The sequence below is a fragment of the Lactuca serriola genome, chromosome 4, assembly GCF_051521515.1.
Source record: "Lactuca serriola cultivar US96UC23 chromosome 4, Lser_US96UC23_V15, whole genome shotgun sequence".
In the NCBI taxonomy this organism is placed as follows: Eukaryota; Viridiplantae; Streptophyta; class Magnoliopsida; order Asterales; family Asteraceae; genus Lactuca; species Lactuca serriola.
The window spans coordinates 26746409-26755969 of record NC_136411.1 but is presented as its reverse complement, the minus strand read 5'-3'; the positions used below and the strand labels follow the sequence as shown (position 1 = coordinate 26755969).

The 9561-nt window shown below is 32.3% G+C and overlaps 1 long non-coding RNA gene across 2 annotated transcripts; it reads left to right on the top strand.

The window, feature by feature from the left end:
- The first annotated feature begins 5327 nt into the window (after positions 1-5327).
- On the top strand, positions 5328-9344 carry LOC145100008 (uncharacterized). 2 transcript variants are annotated; one of them, XR_013704760.1, is made up of 4 exons: positions 5639-5976; positions 6092-6191; positions 8697-8968; positions 9195-9344. It is a non-coding gene; the product is annotated as an uncharacterized LOC145100008 (long non-coding RNA). The 2 variants fall into 2 exon arrangements; XR_013704761.1 differs by lacking the exons at positions 5639-5976; positions 6092-6191 and adding an exon at positions 5328-5560.
- Positions 9345-9561: the final 217 nt, after the last annotated feature.

The window sequence follows — 9561 nt, the reverse complement described above, 5'->3', positions numbered from 1 at the left end:
TGAATGAAAATAGAATTTCAACAAATTAGCCTCAAACTAAAGCTTCATACCTAAAAATAGACGTCCCATGGAACAAAATCGTGTTTTTTAAATCATATGAACAAGGAAGCCTATGAGGAATTTAGATGGGTGAGAATTTTCAATTTTCAGTGTGTTGTGTGTATGTGTATTATGAGTTGCTGGTATGGATAATCTAAGTATGTATATCTGTTTTTGAAATTTCATGAAAGATAGAAAGATGACGATAAAAGATGATGTATATATGTGTGATATATATATATATATATATATATATATATATATATATATATATATATATAGAGAGAGAGAGAGAGAGAGAGAGAAAGTGTAACGCCCGGGTTTCAGGGCTAAGCATTTTTAGACAATGTAATAGTCTAGGTCAACTATTGTAACTCTTTTTGAAGTAATAAAGATGAAATATTTGAGTATTATGTGAATTATGTGTATTTGTGTGCTTATTACTTATTTATAAATGTATAATAAATAAAAGATAAAAATAAGCGTCAAAATTAAAGTGTGAGATAAGCCCGATATCTTTACATAAAGTTTTAGTGGTTGAAACAAGGATTCCGGGGATATAAAGAACGCCGAAATCTGAGTTATAACGAAGAAGTTATGACTCGTCGAAGTTTCGCAATGGAACCGACACGATACCGGGAAGCGTAAATAGTGAATTTATGATAGATCGAGATTTAGCCTTAGAAATCTAAATGAAAGTCGTAGAATACGTTAAACTAAGAGCGTCCATAAAAAGAACGCCCAAATCTGACTTCGTATGAAAAAATTATGATTTTTCGAAGTTTCGGCTTAGCAGTGTACAACCCGAAATTCGAATATTAGATCGAACGGTTTATTGCCGATTCAAACTAAACGAGAATCGAAGATCTCGTTAATATTAGCGTAACAATAAAAAGATAGACGGAAACGGACTTCGAATGAAGAAGTTATGAATTTTTAACGGACCAATCGTGTCCCGGTCTGTTAATAATATAACTTTTAAAATAAAGTCAAAATTAGCCGACGGAGTCTAAACAAAAGTTGTAGAGTAAGTTCCCACCTTCGCGTGGATATAAATAACGTCGAAAACGGAGCTCGTATGCGAAAGATATGATTTTTAGAAGTCGGAGTGTAAAATTGCGAAATCTGCGAGAAGTTGATGATGTGGCCGCATCTGAGCCGTTGCTTGCTGACCAAGGCTTCGCTTCAGATCATGCCACGTAGCCTCACATTACGCCCCGCGTACGAGATCCGGTACGCCCTGCGTACCTTCGGCCTTATCCTTCTAACGAGTGCGAGACAGCTGGATCCGAGGTGGCACCCTATCCGAAGTTATGCCCCGCGTAGCCAAGGATTACGCCCAGCGTAGTCCGAGGCCTCGCAGGATATAAAAGGGTGCGAACTCTTCCGGATTTTTCACACCTTTCTTCACTCTCTCTCTCTCTCTAAGATCTTTCTCTCTCTAGAGTTTCAAACCCCCTAAACCCTAGGTAAACCTCCCTAACACCCAAAGGAAGCCCCGAGGCTCCCGGAGTCCCGAGAAAAAGGGTCTTTTGGTTTCGAAACGCTGCTCCGAGCAAAGCCCGGTTTTCTTTAAAATCCGTTGTAAGTGAGCTACGCTTACGCAATTTTTAATATAACTTTCAAATAATTATAGTAATGTTATAGGTCCTTAAAATAATTATTTGGGCTATTATTATGAGTTATATAAGTATCGTTTAACGATTATATAATAGTAATAATAGTCAGACTATTAATTAGTCGCGGTTATCGTTAGACTAAACCCTAGTGGTATTGATACTAGGTTTTATCGAAGGAAAGTTGTTTTGAGAGTATCGAACTGTCCGAGTGCTGAGTCACCATCTTTCAAGTGAGTGCATAGTTACTTTCAGGTTATACATAGATATGAAGTATTTTATATAAATTACGTGATGTGTATGCATATTATCTGTATACTTGCTATTTATGCTTGATGAACAATTTTATACACGTTTTAAATGATTTAAACTGTATATATGTATTTTATATCTACAAAATGTGTTGGGTAAACACATGGGTAGATGTAATAGTCGTTGTGTGACAAAATAAAATGATGAGAGACCTCGTTATAGATGTTATTAATGATCCAATCATCTAGCGGAGTATAGATGACGACCACAGACTATTCTAGACAGTCTAGTAGAACGCTAGCAGGCTCGCAACCTGTAGGTGTTTATTTGACCTGTGTGCTCACCAGGTGTACTCCATCCCCCACATGGTTGCCTTAAGGATATTTATTGCTAACGAATCCCCTCAGCAGTAGTGTCCATCCCGATGATACTCCTTAGACTAGGTCCCTTGTGTTAGATGTTTTAGGGACGTAAAGTGAGGATAACGGGAACGGGCAATCGGGTTTGTTTGGTTTGATAAAGTTAATAAACTTATTTATTGTTGGTTGAAAACCTTATGTGCTCACCAGACTCCCAAGTCTGACCCACTCAATTTCTTGTATTAAAGGTAGTGGCGCATGAGCATAGATGTGATGTCTTGGGATGAGAGATTAAGGGATTTTAGGCATGTAAATACGGAATAATGTAGTAAGGCCTATGTTGTATTGTTTATGCTTATGATCTGTATCGAACATGACATCCCGAGTCTTTTTAATGAAACACATTTCTATGGAAATGCTTTTGATAAATCTTTATCATATTTTGTTTTGGGACAAATTCCGCAACACTTTTATTTAAAATGTTACTCTGATTTTAAACAAAGCATAAACAAAATCGGTCTTTTATTATCGTGAAAATGGGGATGTCACAGAGAGAGAGAGAGAGAGAGAGAGAGAGAGAGAGAAAGAGAAAGAGAAAGAGCAACCGTGGCGTGAGGTTGGAGTTTAGTATTTCTTTTTTATTTTTAAATTATAAAAATAGTAAGAACTGAAAAAAAATTGTAAAGTATAAATTAAAAGGGTATAATAGTCAGTTTATATTTTACAGGGACCATAACCACAAAAAAATCTGATTTTGGACTAATGGTGCAAGCTGCAAAGATTTTAGACTCCATTCATATTTTTTGGCTCAACATAGGGATCAAATTTGCAGTTTAATGTAATTTTAAATATATGATATATTTGATGAAGTTAGGTGGAATATATATATATATATATATATATATATATATATATATATATATATATATATATATATATATAACTTTACTAAATATTCCAGTGGTATAAGTTGAAATGATTTTAGACTCTATCCATTTATTGAGAGATGTTTGGAAGAAAAAAATAATCATAAACTTCTTAAAGATGTGAATTTGAAAGTGATAATTTTAAATATAGGGTTGAAAATTTACATTTATGCTACAAAATAACATGTTTTTGATAAATAAAAGAAAAACACAATAAAATGAATTTCATAACAGTTTTTTATTGTGATATTTCAATTTATTATTTATAGTTTGTAAGCTTGTTTTTGCATTAAGAAAATAACAAATGACTATTTTATCTATTTAACACAAATTTCATTTAGAAATAATATTTTATTTTAGTTAAAAAAATAGTGGCAAACAAAATATTAAAATGGCGTTAAAAGTTAAAACAAAATGGTTGAATATATTAAAATGACGTTCAAATTTCATTTCCAAAAGATATTTTATATTAATTAGATAAGGTCGATAATTGTCATTGACTATCTTGACTCGCTTGGGAAAATGTCATAGGTGTCATTCTCTGCATAAAATGACGATCTACATGAAATGACAAATTATATGATTCGTCTCTTTAACAAAACCCTCAAAGCCTTAGTAGTTAGTACTACTAATACTCTCAAATCTCTCATACTATCATTCAAAATCATCAACACCACGAGAAATCAAAGCAAACGTCGATTGATTAGGGTTGCTCCGCTTAAGAAATCAACTTGCCGCCTCGCCATTTCCATCCTCGTTTCACCACTTTTTGACTTGCCACGATCCCACCAATCACACCATTGTTATTTCTGCCACCGATTTGTGATATGATTCTTTGTTATCACCATTTTTGCCACCGATCACCCTGTCACTACTCTGTTATATCTTGAGAAGTAACATCTCTAATCTTTCTACTTTAACATTAAAGTGTCAGATAAACCCTAGTTTCAGAATAATATCATTGAATTGTTTCTGATTTCTAAACAATAGCTTATGAGATGAATGCCTTCCCTGTTCCATATTCTGTTTCAATAGTTTATGATTTTACTTAGTTTTGTTTGTAGTTTCAACTTCATAGAAGGACATACCCTAATTAGAAACTTAAATTTTGTGTGCAAATGATGATATTATTGATACTTTGATGTTACAAAACCTCTTATTAAATATTTATAAACTCATTGATGCTTTATAATTTGTACTTTATTTTGAAGAAATGTTTATATTCTCATTGGAATTAAAATGGCCACATAAAGAATAATGTGAATTTCCAGTTACTTACAATTGTAGCGAGTTTGTTTTAAGCTCACTGCTTTAAGAATTTTATGTATTCCTAGCATTCAAAGGATACCTAAGGGACATATATCTTAGGTGCTCTGTCATTCATCCATCCTAGGTTGACTTGGTTCTTAGTGTTTGAAGATAAATGCGCCAAATCAGGAATTTCGTCCTAATCCTCATCAAAACCTATATGATTAAAAGTTTTAATCGTGAAATATTAAGTTCTAAAAGCCTTGTATTTTAAATGTTTAAAATACAACCTTTTGGTTTCTTAATTTAAATTTAGAATTAAAAGTTTTTAATTAAAAGGTTGTTTAAAAGAGTATTAATAAATCCATAATTGAATGGTTTAAAGTTTTAATTGAATTAAAAGTCTAATTTATTTAAGAGATTAAACCTCCTAGTATTTTAAAGGTTTAAACTACACCCTTACACTATATAAAATTAAAAATCTAATATATATATATATATATATATATATATATATATATATATATATATATATATATATATATATATATATATCAGACTTACCGTTACTAAGCCTCATTTACGAAGCTGGTCTATAAGGGGGGTATAAGGAAATTGCCTATAAAATGGTGATTGAATGGGTGTCCACTCTCACCCACCGCTTCCTTGAGTAGTGGTGGGTCGTTAGCCGAACGGGTAGGATATGACAATTATTATATACATATATTAAAAGTCCTAACGTTTGTTAACAGTGTCTTTTGTGCATTTCATAATTTAGCCTTATAATTTTTGAAGTTTAGAGTTTCGCCACATTAGGTTTCTCCAAATTCTCCAATAGTTTCTCCAAATTCTCCATAACAATCAACACTTTTAAAATTTTACCCCCATGATCGCTTCCATAAGTTTCTACCATTTCTTCAGACTTCTCTTCTTGACATCTCATACGCTTCTCAATCAAGAATTCTGAATACGCTTCTCAATCAACAATTCCGAATTTGAATTATGGGTTTGACATCTCCTACACCTTATCAATCAAGAACTTAGAATTTCAACTTCTCTTGCCAAAAAACGGTTGTTGCTGCCTCCAACCATCTACAATCAGTTGAAATTTGAAGTCTGGGTATGTTTTCTTCTATTCGATTTTGATTTTCTGTCTAAGTTTCAATTTCTTGCCAAAAAACGGTTGTTGCTGCCTCCAACCATCCACAATCAATTGAAATTTGATGTCTGGGTATGTTTTGTTCTATTCGATATTGATTTTGTTTCAATCTCGAATTTGCTTTTTTCTTATATTCCGACTCTGTGAAATTGAAGTTATGAAATCGTCTAGAGAATATTCCTCCATCATCGTTTTTATACGTTTCTCCAAAATCTTCAGACTCCTCTTCTTTTTCTGTTTTCCGACTGTGTGGATTTGAGATCTCCTACGGCTTCTCTATCAATAAATTAGGATTTCAAATATGGGTTTGACATCTCCGACGACGCCTTCTGTTGCCGCCTCCAATAATCTACACTCAATTGCAATTTCAATTCCTGGTATGTTCTCCGTCATATGATTTTGATTGTCTTTCCTACTCTGTGAAATTAAAGTTACGAAACCCTCTAGACAATATTTCCCATCATTAGATTGCTTGAATTTATATGTACACAGTGATTCATCAGCAGTTTGTTGATTTGGTAAAAGGCTTACTTTAGCATGTCCGCATATTGAAGAATAAAGTGCAAAAGTTCCACCTATATATGTTGTCAAGGTAGGCTATTTATTTTGTTGTCAGGTTATTGTTTGCTGTTATAATGAAAAATCAAATCACCACATTACGAAATACAAACCATAATACATTATAAAATCAGTTACTACCCCTAACGCTAATATACAAGAGCCCTCATTAACATGGCTTAATTATGGCAACCTACTACAAATAAAACTTAAAAAAGGATCTTTTTTAGACAAAAAATTCCAAAAATCCTCTAGAGGGAAAGAATTAATAATGTAAATAAAAATATTGTTACTACTATGCAATTTCCTCTATTGACAACCTCCTTTCCTTCCTGGACCTCCATCATAAATACAATTCGCCCAAACATTATTTTTTCCGGCTTTTATATTGTAACAATTTGGATTATCAGCTAATACATGGAGATTTGTTAAAGGAAGCAAACTGTTGTCCCAATCAACAACCTGCAAATTCCTAAAGTATGAAGCTTTTCCAAAACCTTCATCTGCAAAATGGCCACTTCCAATTTGAGTTGATGTGTGATACCCCCTGATCTTGTGTTCACTATCTCCCCTCCAAATTGTATCATACTTGCTTCTTTTTGTAGATGACTGAATAAAAAAAGATGACCAATATCCTATTAGCACCCCTGATCCAAATTGTAGCCACCAGTGTCCATGTTTAGGATCCTACATATAAAAACAACAACAATGTCAAAAGTTGCATTATTATATAACCTTCTATTTTGTTAATTTATTAGTTCAATTTAACAGTATTGTAAAAGTTAAGTTATAGAAATAGTTGTTTAGAAAACAAACAAAGATCATGGATCAAGGACATGAGGAATAGAACGATAAAGGCTTTTATATATATAATTGTTCCAAAACCTAGATGCTATCAACTTAATAATAGTCTATATAGCTTAATTACTTAATTAAGTAAAAGTTAAAGGGAAGTCCACACATGCGAGACACCTCCTCGAAATGGAGAAAGAATCTTAATATTTATTATTTTATCAACCAATGCCGCCCTAATCATGCACAATCGGTTTATCAAAAACCAAAAATCAGATAAATGGCTAAAAGATCTCCTTTTTTTCACTTTAGTTCATAATTATGGTTACCTGAAATACAACCATTGTTCCAACAACAGCAGCTGCATGAGCAACCCTGGGTGAAGGTGGTTCTCCAGCTTGTCGAATTCTGAAAAAAAAAGCATTAGCATTGACTTCTAGAAAAGTTAAGTCAAATATAAGAACGAATTAGAACTACCTGGTCCATTTCCTGGTCAGAACATCGTAAGAATGAACAGAATTTGTCACCCCAACTAACCCTAAAGTTGTGAATCCAACAAAGAGTCAATAACTCGAAGCTATTTCAAATTATTTATGTAATGATTAAGAGAGGTTTTACAAATTGTAATGACAAGAATCTATGCTCTCATTTCAAAACACTCTCATACAAATGCTGTTGATCATCAATTCATGTGAAGAAAAGAAGAGCAAATTCTTTTCAATGTTAAAACGCCATTCCATCAGATTTTAGTCTCAAATAATTCACTCATTCAAGTATAAACAAAAGTTTCCTCTGACTCATTTAAGACCAAAAGCGTTTAATGTAATATTAGGATGATTTGATTCGATACAATTGGATACATAATACGACTAAAGGCATGCTTAAAGTGTTTAACTAATTGTATTTATTACTATATGTTAAAGAAAAAAAATGATTGCATATAAACAAAAAAACGACTCTTTTCAACAAAAAGAACTATGAAAGAAGGGATAAAATACACAAACAGATAAATCAATATCTTAGCCCGAAACACCCACACACAGTGACAGTTAATGGCCAATTTCCAAAAAAAAAATACAAAACGACTCTTTTCACCACAAAGTAAAATTTCTATACAAATAGTCATTATCTTAATCTCTGGTGTAGTTAACTTGGCTTGCATCTAAGTGTATCAACAGCAGGTGTATACTGCAATCAAGATTGGAACAAAAACCAGGTAAGCCGCAGCCTCACAGGGGCAAAAAGGTCAAATGACAACTAAAGTAAGTTGTAAAACAACCATAAACTGAAAAAAACCCTGATACGGTTATCTGAAGAAACTTCCAAAAGCGTTCAAAAGGATGCACCCTAAATAAGAATTAGTATAATCTAGGACTCACCACCCATATATTATTGGTTATTTATCAAAAAGACTAAAGCTTTTACAATAGTAGATGGAATCATTGGTCATTTATCATAAAGAATGCTAATTTTGACATTATAAAAGAAGGTGAGTCAACAAATACCCTGGAAATCCCATAGTGAACCATTTTTTTTTTTGTATTGTGTTGTATGTTAGCGACAAAAGTTGAATAAAACAAAAACATAATATTTCTTGCATCATGAAGAATAATTTTCTAATTGAGTACTTATTCTTTGTATATTAGTCAAATGTGTTAAAAACACTTTAATAATGACAAAATAACCCCTTTAACTTTTTATGTTTACTCTAATATTTGGTAAGTGGAATTCTGAAATCTTATTTCAGGATTTTCATTAATGATATAAGGAGACTAGGAATATCTATCTATTGCTGTGACAAATTCTGGTATGTTGAAGGCTACGAATTTCTATTTGTTTCTATGACGAATTATGGTATGTCGTATAATGTATCAATTATATTGTGATTTTCAATTCAATTGCTATTCCTTCTAATCCTTCTGTGTTTTTGAGCGATGTCTTCGACTTTGTGGGTTTGACCGTCGGTGCTCAATTACCACCACAAACAGCATGTGCTCTTTGTTGTATTTTTGAATTTCGGTAGGTCATATAATGTTTTTATTTGATTTTGATTTTTTGTTTACATCTTTTTTTGTGTCGTCTTTTTGTGTTTGTTCCTTCTATTGTTTTTGTTTATATTTTTATAATTTGTAAAATGTATCATTTTTCTTTCTATGTTTTTAGTTGAGTTCATCATAAAGTTAGTGCTAAATTTGAACTTTATTCATGTTTTAGTTTAAAATTAATTAGTCCTACTTCGTTTCAGAGCCTCTCAACCACCATCTTTTTCTCCAAGCACTTAGAAATTGGACTCAAACAATTACGACTCATAAGGTATGTCAATTGTGAACTCTTTCTTGCTCTCAATACATAACAACTTTCTCTAATCTTTGTGAATATGTGCAAATTCCCAACACCATCATATTAATTCGTTCTTTCTTTAATTACAAAACAAACATTAAGTTCTAAAAACTAAAACACATGTAACCTTCACGATTTGGAGATGAATATCAAAACAACAATACAAAACCAAGCAGCCATGAAAATCAAAAACGAAAAAAAAAATCAAATCCCAAGCAACCAAGGCGATTTGGAGATTAAAAAAAACAAACAAAAAAAAACAACCTAGTTAG